The 24,908-nt window shown below is 41.2% G+C and overlaps 1 protein-coding gene across 17 annotated transcripts in view; it reads left to right on the forward strand.

The window, feature by feature from the left end:
• Positions 1-24,908, forward strand: part of Dtna (dystrobrevin alpha) — a 389,557-nt gene that overhangs the window by 187,371 nt on the left and 177,278 nt on the right. The gene's annotated exons all lie outside the window — the stretch shown is intronic.

The following is a 24,908-nucleotide window of genomic DNA, read 5'->3' on the forward strand; positions in this document are numbered from 1 at the left end:
TGTGTGTGTGTGTGTGTGTGTGTGTGTGTAAGAAAGAAACAGAAAGGAGGCAGAAAGCATAGTCATTAGTGTTGTAGGATCAGTGATTGACTGAGTGGATCGTTTTTTTTTCTCTTTGCAAATGCTCTGCTTTCTTCGGGGGTATTGGCCAAGCTACATGTCTCCTGCTCAGTTAAGCAGGAGTTCCAGGTTCTCCAGCAGGTTACTCACTGAACTCACCCTGTGCAGGTTTTTCTTCCCTCTTGAGTCATACTGACTTCCAGCTCCAGCCAGCATCAGAGTTCCATTTTTCCCCACGGTTTTTAGCATGTATGTCAATTTATCGGCATTCTTTTCTGTTACATATTGCAACTCTATGTGTACTAGAGGAATTAAAAACAGAAGTAAATACAATATGGGTGAGTGCAAAATGAACTCTTTTGCTTAGAGATAGCTGCCAGAACCGAATGTAAACAATGCAATGTGGCTTGGTGCACCGAGAATGCCAGAGTGAGCAGAGAGGATGACGCCTCCTACTGATTTGCTCACATGACACCCTGGCAGCTTGCATCAAGGAGGAGACTTTGAGATGCTCCAAGCAAGCCCATGAACAAAAGAAAACATCCTTATTGATAACTTACTCTGGCTCCTCGTTCAGATTTTACTGACGTTTTATGTATTATTCCTTCAAAAGAATAGGATTTCTTTTATCTTTTAGCCAAAGGCAAACCAGGCAACTTCTGTTACCTGTTCAAAGTTGTCTTGGTAGCTTGCAAAGACAAGATCTGACTAAATCATTGCAAAGTTGGCTGATATTATAACCTATTCAACACCCACTAAGAACACTGTTTGGAAAATACTTTCTTGGTGAGATAAAAATCAATTATTTGCCACTTATTAACATTTAGGACAAAAACCAATATATCATTACAAGTGGAGTGTATACTATGCTTTCTCCAAAAGGAGAAACTGATTTTGTTAGATGCAATTTTGCACTGTTTTTATTGTTGTTTCGCTGCTATACAGTTTTAATGTAGCTAAACTAACTCCCAAACTTCACCTAGGAGTTATAACCATTATTCTGAACATACTTGTCCATGCTTTTTTAAAAAGGGGGGGGCTGTTTCCCATGATAACAAATATCAAAGCATTATAATCACAACTCACATTTGTAAAAGATTAATGCTTCTCTAAGAATTTGGTCTTTTCCTTTTCTCTTTGTTGTTTATAATATCAGAACGGTCTTTCAGAGTATCTTTTGAGATAAATATTTGACAACCATAGATTGTTTTTACGAAATGATGGAAAGTTTCCCTCAAATCAGAAAAAAAAAAAAATCAGACCTCATAAATTTTTCAATGTGAAACTCTGAAATCTGGCAGCATCTTTGGTTTAAAAAAGAGTGGTCTGGGTGGAAAAGAAGGGTCTGTTTTTATTGAAAGAAAAAAATCAAAGGGGTGAGAAGGAAAGGGATGGTAAGAAACAGGGAGAGAGGACATGACGCAAGTGACAGAAGGTAAAAGTTTCAATGTCTATTCTCCTCCTTTATCATTGGGACCGAAAATACTCCATATGTGTTTTCCTTAAGATTATTGCTAAGACAAACGCCATGGTAGAAGCAGCTTGCAAAGGAAAGGCTTCGTTTCAGCTTGTAGTTGTAGTCTAGCACGAATGGAAGTCATGGCAGAAACTCAAGGCAGAACACTGGAGGCAGGAACTGAAGCATAGACAGTAGGAGAATGCTGTCTACTGCCTTGCTCGACCTGCTTTCCTGTGCACCCCAGCACCGTGAACGGCTTGTCTTGAGATGATGCTACCCACAGGGAATGGGGTCCAAGCACAGAAATCAGGAATCAAGAGAATGTTCTACAGATTTGCCTACAGGTCAATATTATGAAGGCATTTTTTTGCTGTTAAGATTCATTTTCCCAGTTCTAAGTAGGTGTATGTCAAGTTGCCAGAAAAGCACTGAGTTGTACAGACAGGGTAGAATTAATTTTAAAAAAAAAAAAAAAGCATGTTCACTTAACTATACCATGTTTAAAATACATGATACTGTACAGTTCGTTCTTCTTGTGTATGTACTTGGGGGAGGCCAGGGCAGGCTTTCTCTGCCTCTACTTCCCAAGAGCTGGAATCAAAGGTGTACACCACTACTAACCAACTCAATATACAGTTCATTCTATTAGCTTATCTAACACACACACACACACACACACAAACACTACCTTAAAAGAAGTGTTTCCTCCACCCTGTTTAAGCTAACATCTAGCAAGAAGTGTATGCAGTAAACAGCCTATATCCAAATGTCAGGTTGTCATGTCGTGTGACACCAGATCATATGGAAGCATTCGTCTCTGCAGTCATTGACACAGAGGTCAGCAGACAGAAGCTTCTTTTAGATAGCCAGCAAGATGTAGGAATGGGTATAGGCACTTGTCACATATGTTTGAAGGGACTAATCAACCCCACAAAGTTGTCCGCGAACCTCTATACTTGTCATGACACCTGTTCCTGCATGCGCGCGCGCGCGCACACACACACACACATGCACGCAAACTACATTCTAAGACTGTGTAAATAGAAACTTCCTGTATAGAGCTGTATAGAGCCACTTTGGTACCCTCATTTGTAAGATGCAGAACCATTCCTTGGTGTACTGACTACAATCAGAAATATTGTCAAACTGTTTTAACTGGGTGTTTTCATCAGTCTGTGTCCAACTTGGACCTTCTGTTTATGTGAATGATTGGCACTGTACTTTAAATTTTGTCTCTAATTTCTGGTACCACATAGATAGTCAGATAGCCAATTATCTGAAAACCTTTACCTCTGTGAAGTCTATATTCAGCAGAGCTATGGTGGAGAATCAAAGATACTCACATTGAGGCTTCTGGAAAATTCATGATATGTTCTGAACCCCAAGACAATATCTTAAGATAACTGAAGATTAAGCCAATGAACGAGGATTCAATACCGGCTCTTGCAGCAGTATTAAGGGATACTTTGACATTATTTTATTAAAATGTGTTTTATTATTGGTCACTGTAAGTTTTATATGAAAGGTTGGATTTTTGACTCTTTTTAGTGGTTCTTAAACTTTTCAAGTGAAAAAAGAAAGTAGACATTCCATGTTCATAAGGCCGGTGCAGATGACATTGGCAATAGTGACTAATTTGGAGAGTGGGATAGACTTAGAAAGTGTGACTCTCTAGCTAATAAAGGGGCAATATTTTCTAGAAAGAAAATGGAAATCTCTAATGCACTGTGTGATTCTCAGAAATGTGCTTCAATTTTAATTAATTCTATTAATAGCATTTGTAAATCAGTAACAATAGGCATGCTTTGTTGTGCTCTTAAAGGGCTGTATTATAAGATGATGTCGGCTTTGCTAGAAAAACACTAGAGGCTTTCATTAAAAAAAAATGATTAAGCTTATCAGGAATTAGACAATCAGTGCATGATAAGAGAATAAACTCTTTTCTAGGAAAAAGTCACTTGTTATATATTCAATATATAAAGAGTATTCTCCTGGCTTCATTTTCATAATAATTTCAGAGTCATTTTATAGTTCTTGACTCCAGTACAAATGCTATGAAGGGTTCACAGTCTATGTTCTTTTAAAATATTAATTACTTTGCATTTTCAATTTCACTTCCAAACCGTATTTCATGTTCAGACTTCTTGATTCTGGATTATTTGAGGAAAGATTATATTCAGAAAAAGAAATCCTCACCTCTCTGCCTATTTCACACATGAGAGACAATGCTAGATGGATTAGCAGTTCCAGTATTCAGTGAGGATCCATGAGAGTAATAGAGAAAATAGAGAACTTGGCAGAGAAGAGCATGCCCTCAAGAGCAAAAGCATCACAACAAAATGGCCATGTTACGTCTGGGAAACATTTTAAGGAAAATTAAAAGACAAATAACGAGCTAGAAGTTGCATTTATAACACACGAAAGTAAAGGGTGGAACCCAGGTGTTGTGCTGCGTGTCCATACCCCAGCACTTGATGATCTGAAGCAGGACTATTGTAAGCTTTAGCCCAAACTGAGCTGCTTAGCAAGAATTTCTGTTAAGAAAACAAAGCAAAGTAATAACAAAAAAATGAAGGGACAGAGCAGGAAAGGAAGAAGGAAAGGGACTGAGAAGGGGTCAGAGAGGAGAAGAAGAGAGAGGGAAATGGAAAAAAGAAGAGTGGATATGGAAAGAGATTTATGAGGTCCCCCCAAAAAGTAGTAAATAACGAAAATTGGTGGTTTTTTTTTTTTTTTTTTTTTTTTTTGTAATAGCTACAATTTAAACACATAAACCTGTTCAAGGAGCAGGTCATCAGCACACTGCCACCTCTGCCTGATCATCGCCACCACAGTAACCATACACTGACAATTTGGCATCAGGCAATTTTCACGTACCACTTAATTCTTACCACAACCTAGGAAGTAAAGTGTTGTTAATTTCTTAATGACGCTCGGAGTCCCAGTAATTACAGGTCTGGGATGTCGGCTCAGAGTCAGCTCCGACTACCAAGCTGAGTCTCCACCTACCTGCTCTTCTGTCAAGTTTAAACTAATTCACTCTGAATGCCCCGAAGCCATGTGCACTTGAAGAGTTTCAGGCGACAGCAACCTGGACAATAGACCAGAAGGAGTCAGTACCGAAGGGGCCGAAGTGAATCACTCTGTCAGGATCATCATCCCAAAGATGACAATAGTTAGGAGTCCTGCCATCTGAGAGAGTTTTTGTCTGTCTGTATAATAAAATGGGTAGGAATGCCTGACTTAGATTTTTTTTTTTTTTAGAAAGACATATTTTATTTTACCTCAAATAGCCATTTTGAAAATCACTGATAGGATTAATGGTTGTCTAATCCTAGGACTTATAATAGTTTATGTACAGAGCAATGGATAGATGGAAAAATAATAAATATATGGGTAGAAGAGAATATAAGGAGGAATTCATTCATCATAGACAGTCCTTCCAAGCAAGATTCTTCATATTTGGGAGAGAACACAATTATATCTGTAGAATGATTTCAACATCAATTATGTCACTAATTTTTTTAAAGTTTTTTTCTTTTTTTATTTATTATTATTTTCTTTATTTACATTTCAAATGCTATCCCAAAAGTTCCCTATACCCACCCCTGCTCCCCTACCCACCCACTCCCACTACTTGGCCCTGGCCTTCCCCTGTGCTGGGTCATATAAAGTTTACAAGACCAAGGGGCCTCTCTTCCCAGTGATGGCCGATTAGGCCATCTTCTGCTACATATGCAGCTAGAGACTCGAGCTCAGGGGGTACTGGTTAGTTCATATTGTTGTTGCACCTACAGGGTTGCAGCCCCCTACAACACCTTGGGTACTTTATCTAGCTCCTCCATTGGGGGCCCTGTGTTCCATCCAATAGCTGACTGTGAGCATACACTTCTGTGTTTGCCAGGCACTGGCATAGCCTCACAAGAGGCCACTATATCAGGGTCCCTTCAGCAGAATCTTGCTGGCATGTGCATTAGTATCTGGGTTTGGTGGCTGATGCTGGGATGGATTCCCGGATGGGGTAGTCTCTGGATAGTCTATCCTTTCATCTTAGCTCTAAATTTTGTCTCTGTACCTATATCCTTTCATGGGTATTTTGTTCCTTATTCTAAGGAGGAATGAAGTATCCACACGATGGTCATCCTTCTTGGTTTTCTTAGATTTTTAAGCCTCCTTTAAAATTGTCCGTTACTGTCCATGGCTTTGAGCAACATCATTGAGGTGAAGGAAACAGAGCACATCTTATGCAAGCATTTCTGATAAGAATAGCCACAGCCGTCCCATTAGAAGGCAGTCCTTCCACGTCATCTCCGTCTTCAGTTGTGTGGCATGTCACACATCTGTTGATGGCATGTAAATAAGATGAGTTTTATAAAGTTGTTCCTCTCATTAAAATCTTTTGCTTTTATTTTTACAAATAACAGTTGTTTTTGTTTCATAGGAGTGGTTCCCTTGCAAGTTGAAGGAACTTTTTTCTGTTGAAATTCTGTCAATCAATTTGATTGACATAGTTAAGTCTCTTCTTCAAATAATGTGCTTCATTCAAATAATCTACAAAGACACCTGCAGGACTCTGACCTTCTGACAGAGAATGTCTGTTGCTCGTGGGAGTAATGAGAGAAAATGAAATCCCTCTCATGCTTGGGATTTGAATAATACATCACATTGTCCATTACCATCTTGCTGAAAACTAAGTGTTCTGACATTTTTGCAACCTAAGGGAGCAATTGAGCAGTTGGAATATCAAGCCAGAGCCTGGCCAAAGCCTAATCCTGAGTGGCTAAGGAGGAGTCACCAAGGTCAAGTGAGTGATTCCTGGCAGAACTCAATTAGACCTAAGTACAAACTTGGACTCTGATCTCTGTCCTCCAGATGTGGCTTTCCGGGTGTGAGTAGGTTGTCAGCCTCTGACCTAGAAGAATTCCATAGACAGTTTACTTGCCTTGAAGAAACATGCGCATGCTGACTGATGCAGAATTAAAAGGACAGGAAAACATAACAGACACAAGGCAAAGCAAAAACAACGCCTCTGTTGTACTGGCTCCCCAGCGACGGTACTGCTGCTGTGGGCTGTGAGTGATGAGCAAGCCACATGTGGAGGCAAAGGAGATTTGAGGACACTGTAGCTTGGGAGAGCAGGAATGTAGGGGGCATGTCTAGAGATATATAGAAGATGAGAAGATAGCAGAAAAAGGGTAAGCAGAGACTGGTGTCTGAACGACTAACAGTTTCCTTGACACGTTTGTGTAAGCCTCCTCTGCAATGAGAAGTCAGTGTGTTGATAATGATGTTACTGGGCAAGAGTACTAGCTAAATGCTGCAGGAAGATAACAAGCAAGAGGGATTAGAGGAAACACCTAACTTCTCACCCTTCGAGTACTGAGGGAAAACTCCCAAGGGGTACAGGAGTGGAAATCATCTCTAGAAGCCAATCCACTTCATCAAACATCTCAGACGGGCGCTTCTCTATGGCCGAATGGCCATTTTACTTGCTTTTTCTTTCTCTATTTGGGAAGATGTAATTTATAGTTCTCTGAAAGTATCTTCTGCAAATTTGTTTGTGTGTGCACACATGCATATGAACATGTATGTGTATATGAAGGCCAGAGGTCAGTCTTGGGTATTGTTCCTCTGATACTGTGCCCTAATTAATATTAACTGTCAACTTGAATCATCACCTGAAAAAAAATTAGATAATTGTCCTCATCAGGTAGCTTTGTGGGTGTGCCTGTAAGAGACTGTCTTAATTGCTAACTAATGTAGGAGTGCCTAGGCCCTTGTGGGTGATACTATTTCCTAGGCAGATGGTCAGGCCTATACAAGAAAGCTGGCTAAGAATGAGTATAGCAAGCCAGCAAGCACTGTTTCTCCTCAAGATTTCTGCAGTGTTTCTGCCCTGGCTTCCGTTCCTTGAGTTGCTTTTGGTCCAAATGTTTTAATGCAGAAACAGAGGGAGAAAACTAGAATATGTCATTTCCCTTTTGGTTTGGTTTGGTTTGGTTTGGTTTGGTTTGGTTTGGTTTGGTTTGGTTTGGTTTGAGATCAGGCTTCTCATTGAAACCTGTGCCTTATTGATTAAGCTAGGGCAGGCCATTGAGCCCAAGGATCTGCCTGCCTTCTCTTCCCCAGATCTTGAGTAGTAAGCAGGCACCAACATGCAAAGCCATATCAACATTTACTAATTACTTTATCTATTTCCTTTTTAAAGATGGAAGAAATAGCTCAGACTAGTGGTGCGTGCCTTTAATAAGAGACAGAGGCAAGCTGATCTCTGTGACTTTGAGGGTAGCATGATCGATATAGTGAGTTCCAAGCCAATCAGATCTATACAATGAGGTCATATCTCAGAAACAAACAAAAAAGAGAAAGGAAATCAAACTCCATGATTTGAACAATTTAGATAACAAAGCATCTCACCTTTAAGCCTTCAGTGGCCTCACCAGCAATAGCTATCTACCGCTAGAACTTGCCTTTCCTAGGCCAGAGCAATGACTGTGCTCTATTGGTAAAGCACTTGTCTTGCAAACTTGCTAGCTTGAATTCAATAATTAGAATCCATGTAAAAGCCAAGCCTGATGGTATGCTTAAAACCTCAGTTCTGGAGGAGATGGGAGATGGAGGAGGCAGAAGTATGAGTTTGCTGGCCAGGGAGACTGCCTGTCTTGGTGAATTTCCAGGGAAAAAAAAAAAATCCTCTCAAACAAAGTGAACACTACCTCCGGCCTCTCTCTCTCTCTCTCTCTCTCTCTCTCTCTCTCTCTCTCTCTCTCTCTCATATATTCACACACATGCACATACATGCACACACACACCAACACACACACACACACACACACCCTCATATAAACACTACACACATGGCCAGATATGCATGCACACACACATACACATAAAGCTGTAGTAATCAATAAATAGCTCTTTCATCGCTTCAGAATTTTATTCAAGTTAATCTTCATATAGCTATTTCCAAGTTACTCTGTGTACATACAGGAAGTTAAAAGTGGCAGCTGACTGGTTCTCTGTACCCCTCTGAGCAATCATTCTGATACTTACACATTGCTGGAAGGTGTGCGGATTTTGCAATAGAAAGGAACAGTCATTAATAACAGTTCCCCATGTGGGCCAGTAACAGGAAGAATGGGGAGAGCAATAGGCAGAACCAAATGGTGGGACAGACATGTTAAACTTACGCTAAACTAGTAAAGAGACATTAATTATTATGGCCTCAAATTATTCTCGCCCATATACATGTGTCAAGCAGACAACGTGTAAGCTCATGTCACCTCTGAAATGTTACTGTCTTCCTAGAAGTATCATATGCCACGGGAGTTCTTCGCACCCATCGCTTACCCAACATTGCCCTTGATCTTAGATATCTCCTTGCTTCCCAGAGAGCTCAGAAATACTCAGACCTCCGCTAATTCTCCATGAGAAGCAGTTGTTAAAATCTGGACAGGAAGGGAAAAAATAGAGCACATGACTGTCAGTAACAAGTTGTTCCAATTTAGCTAAACTCAGAAGCTCTTCAAGTGGCTGCCCTTGAGGATACACACACACACACACACACACACACACACACACACACACACACACTGTTTTTCTTCAAAGTGTAACTAAAATTATGACTTTTAACATCTATCATTTTGAGTACTTAACATTCTATCAAATGAATGCTTTGAATTTAAATATTCTCTTACGATATAATCCTTTGATTAGGGCAGGCTTGAGCAAGAGAGGAAGCCTGCTTTACCAGTTACTTTAACAGCACTTGAGTGTTTCATGCAGTTGCAATTAAGTTAGACCACAATTAGAGGGGGCATTAATACAGACAAAATCCTGGAGGTAGTATAGGCAATATAAGTAACAGTTGCATGTAGACTAGTGTATGCTGTGTCAGACAGAACTTATCAATAAGGAAGAAATTTATTGTGTGCTTATAATATTGGGAAAGAAAACAATGCACATTGTAAAATAAGTGACAACTGAGTCACTGTTAATTAGGTATAATAAAACAAGCTTAGGAAGTAATAAAAAAAGGGGGAATTTTCAAACAGCTTTATTGTCATAACATTGGTAACAGACTATTCTACTTACATCATACACAAAAGTTGTTGGTCTGTTGTACACAGCACAAGTCACCTCTAGAAGTAACACCCTGAAAACACAAACCGCCCACGGTGTCTCCCCAAGCCCCTGGCAGCGCCTCCCACCCACTCCTCCCTCCTCCGACAAGCACAGCTCTGACTTAAGTCATCGTGTTGGCTGTTGGATTTTTCTACAATTTATGTACACAAAACTACATAGGGAAGACATTTTTGCCTGGTTTCTCTTATTCAGAACAACCATTTCGTGATTCATCTACATTCCACATTGTTGGATCATCAAATATGATTATTTTTATGACTTTAATCATTTCTTATTTGCCATTTACCTGGTATTCTGCATCAGGTTGTTTATAGTTTGTGGCTATGCAATTAGAGCTGCTATGCAAACTCATGTAAATATCTTTAAGTAGATTGCTTCCTTCTGAGCAAATATCTAAAAAGAAAATTTTTTTAATGATCTATGGGGGAAAGGGGGTTTTGTGCTGCAAAAATCTGGACGATAGTTCACAATGTTAACATTTAAGTATTCCTATGTCAAAGAAATGGCATTAGGAGCATTTTTTAAATGTGTAAGTAATAGCCAATAATGGTAAGAACTTTCTTGGAATGACACCCAGGAATGGACATGCACATTAGTTAACCCCCAGGACAATCCTAAAAGACAGGTGTTACTGTCCATTCCTTTTCAAGCTGTCCCAGTGCTTCAGGCTGTGTGATGAGTCCCTGCTGTGCTGCCTCCCCACGTGACAAAGGAGCATACAGTGAGTCGAGATTACTGCATCCCTTCATGAGGGATGGAGGTCAGTGACCTAAAGTACCTGTGCAAATTCCTAGAAATAATTTGTAAAATGTATGTCTGCTATACATACATGAGATGATAGGGTCAATAACCTTATATAAAGAATTAGTGGGAAGTCTGTGGAAAATATTAAAATTTGTAAAATAGGGACGGGATGTAGATGACTGGGTCACAAGCACATAAAAGGAAAACCATAAGAAAACTGCTGGGCTTCACTCTACTCAAAGAAACTAAAAATGAGCTCCCGGTGCACACCTATCAGTCATCAGTTGCTTTTAGATGCGTTGTCAGCTGAGTTCTGCTCCATCCTCCTAGCAGTAATACAAGATGTTAGTGAGGTTGGAAGCCATTCTCTTAGCTTGTTGTCAGGAACAGAAATGGATGCAGTAGTTCTGGGAAGTTATCCATGTGCAGCAGTGACTCGAAATAATTGCAGCCTATGATTAAAATATTATTTTTGGAGCCTCCTGAAGAAATAATCTGAAATGGACATAAAGACTTACGCACACATGATCCTTCAATAGTGTCACTTATAATGATGGAAAATAGTAACAGGGACTGTCTCATAATAGGGAAGTGTGTAAGTAAAGTCACTCCATGGTCAATAAATACTATGTACCTAGTGAATGTGAATTTAATAAGCGTTATTTTACAATAATGAGATTTACTACAAATTTCCTGGAAAATAGTTTTATGATATTTTAACTCATTTGAAATGTTTATGACCATTTACACAATAATTCTACTTCTAGGAATTTCTAAAAAGAAAATACTTTTACCCCAAATTTATAAACAATGGTCATGATGGCAGTATTATTTAAGACACTAAAATTTTAACAAAAAGTGGATACCCAAGAATGGAGAAATGGTTAAATAAATTATGATATATCCACATAATGAAAAACCATTCAAAGACCCTTATAAAAATGTTTCTTGAGAGACAATATGCCTTTTTTATAAAATAGTATATGGCGTGTGACACTCTTACTGGAGACTAGGGGCAAGAAGACACAAAAGGAAATTGAGCACAGTGTTAGAAATGACTATGTACCCACAGTGGGATCTAGTGCTTGCTTTTCTTGCTAAGACAGAATTCTGGAATGAGCAGAGTTGCATCAGCTACTGTTCCTGTTGCAGTGATAAGACGCCCAGCAGGAAGCAACTTAAGAGAGGGGGTGATTTGGGCTCACAGTTGCAGGGTGCAGTTGTCTTAACAGCCAGAACTTGAGTCAATGGGCAAGTTTCACCTTTCTGTGCAGTCCGGAAACCAGGCTTAGGGAATGTTGCTGCCCACCTGTACAGTGGCTCCTCCCACCTTACTTTTCCTAATCAAGATGGACAATGGAGATTATTGTAGGTCCCGTCTTCTGGACAATCAATATTAAGCATCACAAGGGAGAAAAGGTTTGCTTTGCCTGTGGTTTGAGGAGACACAGTTCGTTGGTGTGAAAAATGTGGCAGCAGGAGCTGTTTGTGGCGGAGGTAACAAGCACAGGAGGCTGCTTTCTCATAGCTGAGGAGATATGAAGCAAGCAGAGACAAATGTCGGTTGTCAGATGATTCTCTCCCTCTCACTTTTGGCTCAGTCTGAAATCCCAGCCCAGGAGATGATGCAGAAGTACACATTCAGTGCAGAGCTTCTCACCCTGCCCCTCTGTAGTCCTCTCTGGAAATGCCCTCAAAGACACACTCAAAGCTGGGCCTCCCTAATGCCCGGGCCTCTCTGAATCCAACTGAGGTGGCAGGGGAAGGGAACCGTAGCATTGATTAGTTTTTCCCTATTGGCCTTCCTGTGTGTTACGAGTGGCTCCCCAGAGATATGTTTACAATGCTGTGATATGAATTTGGTTAAAAAGTCAGAATTTGAAATTGAGGATTCAGTGTGACACATCTGTGAGAACAAATGAGGCCAGAGTCATCAGAAATAGTCTGAATTTTAATCTTATCGGCTTTTTTTTTTTTTTTTGAAATTTCGTTGTTGTATTTTGTTTGAGCCAGGATCATACACTGCAGTCTTGGAACTCACTATGTAAAACCAAGCTGACATAGAACTCATAGAAGTCTGCTTGATTCCGCCTCTCCCATGTTAGGATTAAGGGTACGGGTCACCACGCCTAGTTTAGGATTTTCTAAAGAGTAAAGAATCCGAGGAAAGTTTCTTCCTAGCATAACATGGCCACTGCAATCATGATTTTGAGCTTACAGCACTGTGGTTCCCTGCTGTTGTCTACAAAACCCTGACTTTGTCAACAGTCAGTTACATATGGGAACGGGACTCTCGGGACCCTCTCCCTCACTGTTGAACTGTAAGCACTGAAGCTTCCTGCAGAGGAGGAATTATTGTCTTTACTTCTGCTCCCTGGTGTCACACTAAGCCACAATGGACAGTTCAAAACTGCAGTCATATACACATCCCTGGTTTTAACTCAGTGAGTTTCAAAACAAAGCAAAAAGACAAGAAAGAGGGAAGATTGACAGACATGGGATGTTGGAGTAATTAGAATGCATTTTACATGTGTAAATACGTCAAAGAACAAATTTTATTCATTAAAGAAAGTGACACAAACAAGTTACTTTGTGAAAAAGAAGGAAAAAGAAGGCCTCAGTTTGTGACAAGAAATAAAAGAGAGCAGAAAGAATTCGGCGAGCTTTTCTTAATGCAGGTTCCAGAAACACCACTCTATGGGCTGGGGTGAGGCCAGGGGTTTACAGCACCTGTCTGCCTTGTGTGAGGCCCTGGGTTTGGTTCCTGGTATGATGGTAATATTGATGGTGATGTTGATGATTGTGGTAGGGGATTGTGGTGGTGGTGGTGGTGGTGGTGGTGGTGATGGTGATTATTATGGTGGTGGTCGTGATGTTTATTATTGTGGTAGTCATGATGATAGTGATGTGATTATTGTGATGGGAATGGGGATGGTGACAGTGGTTACTGTGGTGATGGTGATTATTGTGGTGGAGGTGGTAGGCGTGGTGCCATCATCATGACCGTTGTCATCATCATCCCACTCCAGTCATGTTAAAAAGAGAAACTGGTTTATGTAAGAGGAGCCCACATACAGGTGACTTCATCCTTGATGCAGAGTCAGAGGACATGCCCAAAGCATTACCACTCCATGTCTAGGCTCTGCTTGTTTCTGTCTGGGCCTTACTGACTACTATTGAAACCAAAAAAATCAGATCTGGTATCTTTCTCCAACTCCCAGACAGGAGCTTTCCAGCTAACAATGAGTGACATAACATCCCCCCACCCACCCCCACGCCCCCATCCACACTGCAGAGGGTTTTTCTTAAAAGCCAATCCCAGCTTAGGCTATGTGCCCAGCTCTGGGCACTCAGCATGGCCAGGTCATGACCATGACCCCAAGGCCTGGTGCATTTGTCTGCCTCTCTGTCTGAAGGAAAACAGACCCAGTGCACAGATGCCACATGAGAATGCTAGTAGGAGAGTGTGACAGATGTCAAGTGACAACAACTAACACCTAACACGAAACACGGTGGGTGGTCACCTTGTTCAAGCCTTGTGGACTCTCACGTGATTGTATCTACTTTCAAATGAGGAAATCCAAAGTCTGGGAAACTAAACTCTAAGAACCTGACGTCCTCACACAGCAGGGATTTTAATCCAAGTATGTCTGACTCCCTGGCCAAGCACTCTCTCTAAAATACTTGCCCTCCTTCACTTCCTAAAGTTACTATGTGTTCACCCAAAGGAAAGACAGCAAGGCTCTCAGTTTCTGTGAGTGAGAAATAATCCCTTCCAAATTAAGCCCCTGGGTGACAGGTTGCTTCTTTCCCCCTAGGGAACAATGCTTTGAGAAGAGCTAACAAAGCAAATGTCAGAGTGTATCCCTTAGGTGAAGCATTTACTCTTTCCCATACATTAAAACCAAAGGCTATGAGATAACTTAGTAAAGCTCTTGTCATGAAAGCATGAGAATCTGTAGAGCTCACGGGGTTCTGATGTGTGGCCTGGGTGTGGTGCGGTGAGTTTATAATCTCAGCACAGGGAAGGCAGACAAAGGCAGGTCTCTGGGGCTGCCTGGCCAGTCAGCCTAGCCTACTTGGTGAGTTTAAGGTACTTAAGGTAGACTTAAGGTCTACCTGGAAGAGACCCTGTGTCTAAGAATAAGGTGAACAGTGGCTGAGGAACAACATCCACAGCTGTCCTCTAACATCTGAATGAGTGCACACACCTGTGTGTTCACACACACACACACAGAGAGAGAGAGAGAGAGAGAGAGAGAGAGAGAGAGAGAGAGAGGAAGAGAGAGGAAGAGAGAGGAAGAGAGAGACAGAGACATGGGTACAGGAGTTGTTTCCTACTCTGGCATTGATTTTTTTTTTTTTAAAGAGATAGAACCCAATCTGTGCTTGGTCCTTAAGGAGTATTTCTAAGAGCACAGTAGGTACTCTGAGTGACATAAAAGGAAACACAGCCTAAGTTAGGGCACAAAGGAAAGGGAAAAAGGGAACATTCAAAGTGGGAGAGGAGTGAACGACAACCCAGAAACAATAGTCTTCGTAGGTCTGGCAGCTCCGCAACCACAGCAGACAACCTAAAAGAAGCCCTGGGTTATTTCTCCCTGCTGAGGGTTTGCTGTACCTACTGATTAAGACTCCAGGACGGACACACTAGCTAGGTTTAGCGGAACCTTGATGCTCTAAGGTTTGTGTTTCCTGTCCTTGGTTCTGAATGAATATAAAAAGCAAAGCCCTCACTTCTTCATGGTTCCAAGGGGTGATTCCAAAAATAAACTAGCACTAGCTTTCGCCAGGACATCATGTCCCCGGTTCTCTTTCCAGAACCCACAGGATGTGCACGTTGCTCTTGAAGTCTGTCCACAGCACACCAACTGCAAGGTCTGCACTTGTGCCCTGCTGAGTGGCTGTGTTTGCCAAAGCTGCATTTTGTAGATAATTCCCGTGGAACAACTGCTGGATGAGTAATTTGTAGTCAGAACACCGGCAGAGCCTTGAGATTTATTTAGTACCATGTTCTTCATTCTTCATTCAAAAGAGGTAAAAAAAAATTCCACGCGTTGAGGGAGGTTGTAAAAGTGCCTTGAACTTGCACATTGGAAGCAGTCCGCAATTTCTGGAGGCTCTGCTGTGTGAATGGTGATATACTATATACTCTGGCCAAGCAGGTGCTGAGTCCCTCTGAGCCAGAAAAAGAAAAATGAGAGGAAAAAAATTGTTACCCTGCAGCTCTTTTGTGCCTTCATTTTTAAAGAATGTTTTTAAAAATGATTTATTATTTTTAATTATATGTGCTCATGTGTCTATCTGTGTGGGGGTTGGTGCATTTGAGTGCAGTGCTAGTGGTAGTCCAGAGAGGGCATCCGATTCTCTGCTGCTGGAGTGCCACACAGTTGTAGGCCAGAGGATGTGGATTCTGATAACCAAGTTCAGGTCCTCTGCCAGAAGAGGATGTGCCCTTGACTGCTGAGCCATCTTGTGCACCCTTGCCACAAAATCTAGCAAAACATAACAAATAAGAATATTGTAAGCCTTGAGGTTGAATTTGGATTTAAATATCATTTGACACCAGAACTGGCTTCGATCCACACATCCACACTTGGATAATGCCACTGTCACTTAGACCTGCCTGCTCTCTAATGGACTCATACACAGTTGAACTGTCCGCACAATCTTTGGGTGTTCTCAGGATTACCATCCTCTATACTCCTGGCCCTAATGTTCTGTGTGTGTTGAGGTCTCCTTTTCCACTTTATCAGACTCCACGGGCCCCTTGCCAATGTCCACCAAACACTCCACTCATGTTGATTCACTGAGCAACATCACTGAAGACTAGAGGTCAGCAATGAGAGGAGAAGTCACAGCAATCAGTCATCTCACCAACCGGTCTCCTCTACATTCACTCATTTGGCCTTGGTCTACTTGTTAGACAGAAACGCAAACATTCTTAATCACACCATGCCAAGAAACATTGCTCCCTTCTGGACCTGTCCGAAACAGCCCTGCATTCAAATGTATCAAGATACTAGTACACAAAGTGTCTTCCAGTGGCCTCTTTGGAAGAGAATAGAGGTTATACCTGCAGAAAAGGAAGTCTCTGGTTATATCTCTCAAAACACTCAGTATGCTATATTCTGAGATTCACGGGAAATTGCTCAATTTTATTGCTGAAATCTATTAGTAGCTAAAGGATTCATAGAACTTTGCACAGCGTCTGATGTATCGCGCATGATTGCTGGAGATGACAGTGGGGATGGTAAATATGATGTCCATGGTGATGATGACGGTGGTGGCACTTACTGGATAATTAGTGTCTGTAGTAACCTACTTCTCTGAGCAACATTTACAGCAATTACAAAGAATTATTTTTGTAATCATTTTTAATGTCTGTCTTCTCCATTGTGGTTGTTAAGATCCCTGAGGGTAGAAACTATTTCTGTCTTGTTTACCACTGTGTGTTACCAATGTGTCATCTGTGTCTGGCCCACATATTTAACTCATTGCTGCACTAATGAAAGGTAAATAGACAAATGGACAGCTCATAGTTACAAGGGGGTTTTCATCTCTTATAGATTTATAGAGTTAAGCGTGGGGCAGGTGAGGAAAGATGCTATAGGAACCTTGTTGGTTCTATTAGGTTTGGGAACAGCCAGCAGGAGCCAGTCTGTTATTCACTTCTTGCTTGTATATAATTTCTGTTCTTACCGTGACATTAGCATCCTCCTTGTTAAGTTTATCAGTATCCTAAAAACTCTTATAAAAACAACAGAGCATCTATGTCTCATTAATATAAACCTTGTCCATTAGGTTTTCAGGGTACTCCAGGAAACCACGAGGGCTACAATTCATTTGAAATAGGTGGGAATTTCCTCTACTGTTTTCTGTAACGGGTGCTTTAGTTTTTATCCACTCTGTAGAGTTACTTGTGGATCTAAGAGTTACTTGTAGATCAGATCTATGTTCTGAATAGAAAAGCGTGCTCTGTGCAGTGATGAAGTTCATGAATTAACTCAGAATAGAATATGCAGTGCAGTCACCTGTGTGTGCCTGCCAAAAACCAAACATGGTGGATTTGCAGCCGCCCTCCCCAGTGAAGGATGCTCCCTCTCTGCTAAAATGAGAACTCTGGGTCCACACTAAGAGCTGAGTATGTATATGGAAGGGTTCTTCTGCCTGCCTCCCCTGACCAGAACAACTCCTGCTGGTTTAGGCTGAGGAATATTCTGACTAAAGGTGTGTTGCATAATAAAAGCTAGAAGGCTGGAGAAAAGACTTTTGTCCCAAACAAAGAAAATGAAACCACAAATATTTTTCCAAGTCTATCTATCTATCTATCTATCTATCTATCTATCTATCTATCTATCTATCTATCTATCTATCAAGCTAAGGGTCCTAAATAAGCACTTGGCAGCTTTCCCAGCACAGTGTTATCTCATCATGTTCACTGTCATTCTTTCTAATTAGTATGATTCTTGAGATCTCATTGTATCTCGTTCTTGTCTTGTTCCATGTGGCACCCACTGTCATTGCATTTGCCAACCAGGAGAGGCAGTTCCTGTGAGCCTAGCTTTTAAGATGTTCAATACACAAGGTCACTAAAGCACCTTCCTCTTTAGCACTTCATTTTCTCTTAGGCAGGATCCTCACCTCGCCCAACAACAAAGATACAGTTCCCTAAGGCTTTAATCCCCTTGGAATTTACTTCTCGTTTAAAAAGTGAAATCAATGAGAAAATAGTGATTATCTCTAGAACTGATTTGGCATCAGACTCCCAGGACAGCTCTCACCGTCATACATGCATGTGTGCTGGGTTTGCAGTTCTGTCTCCTGGTTGGCTTACGTTGATAAAATTTAAAAACTCTCCCTAGTGCGTGCCCACACAAGATGTGCATGGATGTGCATTACTGAATGCTCATTTCCATTGCCTGGAGACTTGGTTTCTAATGAATTGTACATAAACCTTAATTAATACGAAGAAGTCCATCCACTTTAGAAAGTGTTTTTTCTGTTGATATTATTGTAATTGTCATCCAACAGGGACCGTAATGATTTTCTATAACAGTGGATAAGACTTAATGCAGAGTGGTAGGAGGCATAGCCAATAAATTATACAGCTCTAATGAATTTCAGGTCCTATGACCACTAAAGTGGATAGAGAAACCCAGTTAGCAACGTGAAAGGGGGCATATCAGTATTCTGAAGTTTCAGACAATATTTTCATGCCCTGAAATGCATTTTTCAAAATCACACCTTCATAATAGAAATGAAACTATAAACTGTCAAAACATATTCTTAGCACCTTTTTTGTGCTAAACAGTGTGAATCCACAAGTTACTTGAATTTGGTTTGACAGTGATGATGAGAAATTCAGTAGTGGCTTTTGAAAAGTTGAAGAGTTAGCTGGACATGGTGAGGCACACTTGGAATTACAAGTCAGAGGAAAAAAGATTGCTAAGTTCATGGCAAGCCTAGGGCACATGATAAGTTCGAGGCCATACTCTGGACTACATAGTAAGACATTGTCTAAAAAAAACAAGCCAATAAGTAAGAAGTAAAATTATGTGCCTAGTAATAGCAGTGGAAGGAAGAACTGCAGTGTTCCTCACACAAATGCATCTCATCTCCCTGCCTTGCTGTCTGACAGCCTCACCTTGTCATAAGAGCAAAGCCACAGGAAGAAAAGCATGCATAGGACTCAATGGGAAGGGGCCTGGCAGGAGGCTACAGGCAGGAATGGGGACAAGGGGGAAGGTCACAAAAACACACTGTTAAAACGTCTCCATGATATCTAACACTTCATATGCTGATTTAAATGTCTGGCTGTGTGTGTGTGTGTGTCTATTGTATAGTTCTCATGCACAACCTACACAGTTTAACTTTTTTAAATGTTCTATGTTAGCAATGTTATCGTGTAAGATAATGATGATGCAACCTCATTTATTTCAGTGAAATCTTAATTATTTCTTCTAAGAGAGTCTTTCCTCATCACATCTCCTCAGCTCTTCAAAACAAGAAGAACCTATAAAGCAGTAGAGAGAAGCCATCTCGTTTTCTTTTTAAGTATTAATTTCCCATTGTCTGGGTTCCCCGGTGCTTTCTTCTCTCTTACCCTGAGTGCCTCCAACCAATCCCTGCTTAGAGATAGGATCCTCTCCAGTTCCCACCTTAGTTCCCATGGCTCCCCTCCCCCTAAGGTTTGAGTCTCTCCCCATCTGTGCTAACTCCTGGAGTAAATCCCTCAGTTAGGGCCCTCATTAGCTGCCGCACACACAACCTGTTTGCCTTCCTTCTCTCTCTCCTTCCTCTATGAAGTGTCGGCCACTCTGCCAACCTGAGGTGACTGCAGTGGTCTAACAGACATTTGCTGCAGGTGTCCGAGATACTGTGAAAGGGACAGTCCTCTGAGTGATAGGAAAGAAGATAAGCACAGCCACTCAGGGGGCCATTATGAGGCTACTCACGGGAAGGCGGGATAATGTTGTGGAAGTGTGGAGGTGGGGAGTGAGCGAATATCAGAGAATTAGGAAAAGCTGCCCGGGAGCTGAGATGCGAATTTGAACTGGAATCCAGGACAGAATATTCCAGGCAAATGGATGAGCAGAAGGGAGGGCCCTGGGGCACATGTGCCCACAGTACAGTTTGTGAAGAGACCCTGGCTAATAATAAACCCAGAAGACAGGTGGCCCAGGATCATGGTTTTAAGGCTCCGGGACTTTAAATTAGCGGCAGGAGGCAGTCTGTCCTGCTTTGACTTGATGTTCTCCGAGAGGCATCTTAATTGACCACAGAGGCCTTTTAGACACAACAGGCAGAACAGCTAGATTAGATCATGTAATACAAGCTGCCATAGCAGAAGTGATGTGTCTTAACAAAGACGGATACTTACAGCGCAATCCAGCTAGAGGAGAGTCCCCAGGACATCAGAAACCGAATCCCCCAGCATGGTTACCACCCTAAGAGCAAAGTTGTGCACCTTGGAGTTTTGCAATTCAGAAGGCAAAATTCATCAAGTGCAGCAGGCTGGTGTGGACACTCTCCTAAAGCTTAGCTACAGTCAGCACCCTCTGCATTCCTGTCTCCATTGTTTTCCTCTTATAATGCCTGGCCCTTTTAACACTCTCCTTCCCCTACCATCCTGGTGGGACAGTCTCTCTTTTTGGCTGTCTCATGACCTTGATCTGTTAGAAGAAAGAGGTGAGGGATACCAACCTCCTGTTCTCAGACTCCTTAGACCTCGACGTTTGTGTGTTATTAAAAGCCCTAGAATGATCATGTTTCTAAGGACTCAACAAACCAGTTAGTGGTGAATGCTGCCTGCCTAGAGAGCATTTCCAAGATCATCTTGCAAATAATTCCCAGTAACTTTGTGAAGAAAAATGTTGTTTCTGTGTATATAGTTTTAGGCAACAATGCTGCCTATATATGTTGTATACATGTTGTATGCATATATATGTATATTTCATATTGAGTCAATTTCTCATACTTAACAATGTATTTAAAACTAAAAATGACTAGCCATTTTCCTGTGTTTTCATTCTTCACTGTATCATTACAAACAGTCTTCCTTTACATCCTTTTACAAAATGCTGGCATAAACCAAAGGTCTCATTCGTTTGAGTCCTTTGAAGCCAATGCATAGGCCTTGGTATAATGGCACAATTTCAAAACATTTTTCTATCAGATAGAACCAGAGAGCAATGGCTTTCTTGCTTGAAAAGGTACCTGGGGAGCCTGGAATGGGAAGCGAAACACTTGTCAATTCCAGGAGTCTCCTGTTCCTGGAACCCCTTATTTATTTCTTTCTCAGAGTCCTAGAAGGTGTTCATAAGGAAGCCTAACTCAGTGGAACATAGCTCTGAATCTTAAAAGTAAAGGCATCTCTACCCAGGAGCCGTGGACTTGGGTCCTTGTGTTGGACCTACTGTTTGCAGGCACCTTTGCCTCTGCCTCTAGACTTTGGAGTGTCTTTGACCTTAGCAATAAGATGCAAAGTTGAGAAAAGTAGAACAGACCCATTTCTAACAGAAATGGGTTGCTAATGGAGGGACTCTCTAATGGAGGGACTCTCATTTGTGTATCTATCTTGTTTATTCCCAAACCACGATTCTGAGTTTTGCTGTAATGACCTGACATTATGTGTCCATATAAGACATGAGACTCAATTTACATTGTAAGCCTAATACTGTGACAGCTTACAGCTGGAAGGGGACAACTCTGAAACTGATTTCTAGATGATCTGAGATCAAAATATATTATGCTTCACATATAGGAATCTTCTCAAGTCCCAAAACCCCTTTCACTGGCCTTTTGGAGCCTATAAATACCAGATTTAGTAGTCCTCTCTCTGTGCCTAATTATTTCGGGGCATTAGTTTGGACTCATTCAGGCACTGAAGTCACTAGGTTCAATTAAATTCATCCACGCATTGAAGAACAGTGGGATGGTGGCCACTTGTCTTTGTGCCCAGCACCTCCAGGAAATGTGTTGAGTAAGTACTCTTAGAGAAAAGGCTTTGTTAAAAATCAAGACTGCTTGTTCAGTCTGGTACACAGCCTCCTGCTTATTGGCCTGTGTTGTGTTCTTACCAGGTTCAAGGACACTTGTTCCCATGAATTCACAAGTCTAAAGCAAAGAGAGAATCTAGAACTTCAATATTCAAAGTTCCAGAGGGTACATGCATGTACATATCACCATTGTGATTTTTTTTTTTGAACTCTCAAAAGTGTACCCAGGACGGTTTTAGGAATGATCCATTACAGATAGCTTTTTGTCCAGAAGTATACCTGTGATTAAAGCATGGTCATAATGAGTCAGAGAAACCTTGTGTGTGCCTGTCTGTGGATCTGTGTGCACATCTATATGTATGTGCATCTGTGTATATGCATCTACAAGTGTCTGTGTGAATATTTGTATATCCATGTGTATGAATTTATGTATCTGTGTACATATCTGTGTGTATCTATGTGTATATTTGTGTATCTGTATGCCTGTGTGCATGTCTCTTTGTGTATATGTGCATATGTGTATATCTGTGTGTTTATCTATGTGTATGTGTGCATATGTCTGTTTGTGTATAGCTGCGTGTATGTATATCTGTGCTTGTGTATTTGTTTTGTTCCATTTATAAACTCTAGCACTGAGAATATTGTGACTCAAAATTAGATTTTTTTCTGGTTCTTTATGTAGACCCATTTTGTATATGCATATTATATATTATTTTGTCTTTTAGAGCATGGTAATAAAAACATCCCATATAAAAAGACTTGATATCTTAGTTCAACTGACAAAGTTCCCTATAGTTCTAGTTTTGTGGATCATAAATTCGCAGGGTCATGATCTTTTTCATTTGCACATTTGTCAGTTAGATAGTTACTCTTATGCAGTAGAGTTACAATATTTCTTTATCTTCCCTCTCAGGAAGTCTGATATGAAGGATAGTGGTGTATCAATCATTTTCTTGTGATGTCTTGTGAACTGAAGTTCCCAAAAAGCCATGCTTGTGCTAACATTTCTACCAGGCTTATTGAAGCATTGTAGAAAGTTGGAATGTTGCAGATCCAGAACCAAATTGTCATGAACTGCCTTTATTTAGTCTGCTTCATAGTCAGTCTCTGCCATATCTGTTACCTACCATCCTTGCTACTCTCATGTGAAACTTTGTGGGATAGGGAGTACTAATAGACCACTAGCTTCCAACAATCCAAAAGATAGAGTGCCATCATCTAGCATCTGAAAACTATAGCAGACATTTCCCCAGCTTGATGGAAACTGCCTGCCTGATATTCCCACCAATGTATCTAAAAAGTGCCTTGCTTTATGACTCTGTTGCTACAATGTAGCATGTCATTTGGGATAAACTGAGCTCATGTACCCAGGCCATGGTCTCTTAGATTTGGCTCCAGAGTAAAAAATCAAAACCTATTAAGTATATTGATAAGAAATGCTATGAGATGGATATATGCACGGCTGGTTTTAATCAAGAAAGACCTAAAATTGGAAGAGCTTTTGTCAGTGTGGACTTCGACCATGGCCCTCTGGGGTGAGCCACACTCGGAGCGTAGTTGGTATAGTGACACTTGTATAATCTGTTTAGGTGCTTCAAGAATATTCAACTTTAGCTGGGCATGGTGGCGCACACCTTTAATCCCAGCACTCGGGAGGCAGAGGCAGGTGGATTTCTGAGTTTGAGGCCAGCCTGGTCTACTAAGTGAGTTCCAGGACAGCCAGGGCTATACAGAAAAACCCTGTCTCAAAAAAACCAAAAAAAAAAAAAAAAAAAAAAAAGAATATTCAACTTTGAGTGTGTGGTTTATGCTTGCTTTGGCATATCCTGCAGTCAATAAATGCTGTTCAAATTTATGTGGTAGTGAGATAGAATGATCAAAATGTTGGCCTGTAGGTGATTTAGACTGGCCTAAACACAAATTTCAATACTTTATCATCTGTATGCCTTCCTTTTCCCGTCTGCAAAACAGAGATTCTAATACCATGTGACCTGAGAATCAACTAATATCATAACAGTTAGGAATCACCATTTAACATCTCAGAGTCCGGGGAGGAATGGGGAGGTGGTCCAGCAGGGTACCCAGTTAAGTGAGCTGCCTCCGGAGAGACTCCTTAACCACATGCTCCCGATTCTGAGGCTCCCAGGAGTATAAACCTGTGAATATTTCTTAGCTTCTCAAAACTTAGTGACTTAATTTGAAGCCCACACTATCCTATAGTTTTGTAAGTCCAGACATTGGAAACAAGGCACAGCATACAACCCACACAAACCTAGGGTGTCAAAGTGGTCGCCACAAGGCCACCTGTATTCTTGCGTTTGAAGGTCATTTTTTCCAATCTATAAAAACTGCTTGCTTTTCTGAGCTGTCATAATTACTCACCATCCAGTAATTATTTAAAAGATATTGTTTTTACCTCAATCTCTTAAAACTTTTATTACATTTATTTGTGTGCATGTGTGCGTGTGTGAGTGTGTGTGTGCCTGTGTGTGTGCTTGTGCACATAAGCACATGTCAAAACACATTTATGATCAGAGAACAAGTTGTAGCTGTGGGTTCTCTACTTACACTGTGCAGGACCCAGGGATAGAACCCAGGGCATCAGGTTTGATGGGATCATCTTTATCAACTGAGCCATCTCCCTGGCCCTTGCTCTCTTTAATTAAATCTGTTAAGTCCTTTCTGCCATAGAAAATCCCACAGTCCCAATTTTGGGGAATTAGGCTGTGAGTGCCTCTGGGGCTGAGGAACTCTCTTCCAGCTACCTCATGGGCCTTCACCTTCTCAGTTGTAAAGCACAGCGATGGCTGGAGAGAAAGCTTGGCAGTTAGGACCACATGCTGCTCTTTCAGAGGCCTGCAGCTGCATTTCCAACCCCTTTGACGCATAGCTGTAACTCCGGTTCTAGAGCATACCTTCTTTTGACCTCTCTGGGTACCAGTGCATATACCTACACAAACACAGAAACACACACACACACACACACACACACACACACA

The sequence above is a fragment of the Mus pahari genome, chromosome 15, assembly GCF_900095145.1.
Source record: "Mus pahari chromosome 15, PAHARI_EIJ_v1.1, whole genome shotgun sequence".
NCBI classification, from domain to species: Eukaryota; Metazoa; Chordata; class Mammalia; order Rodentia; family Muridae; genus Mus; species Mus pahari.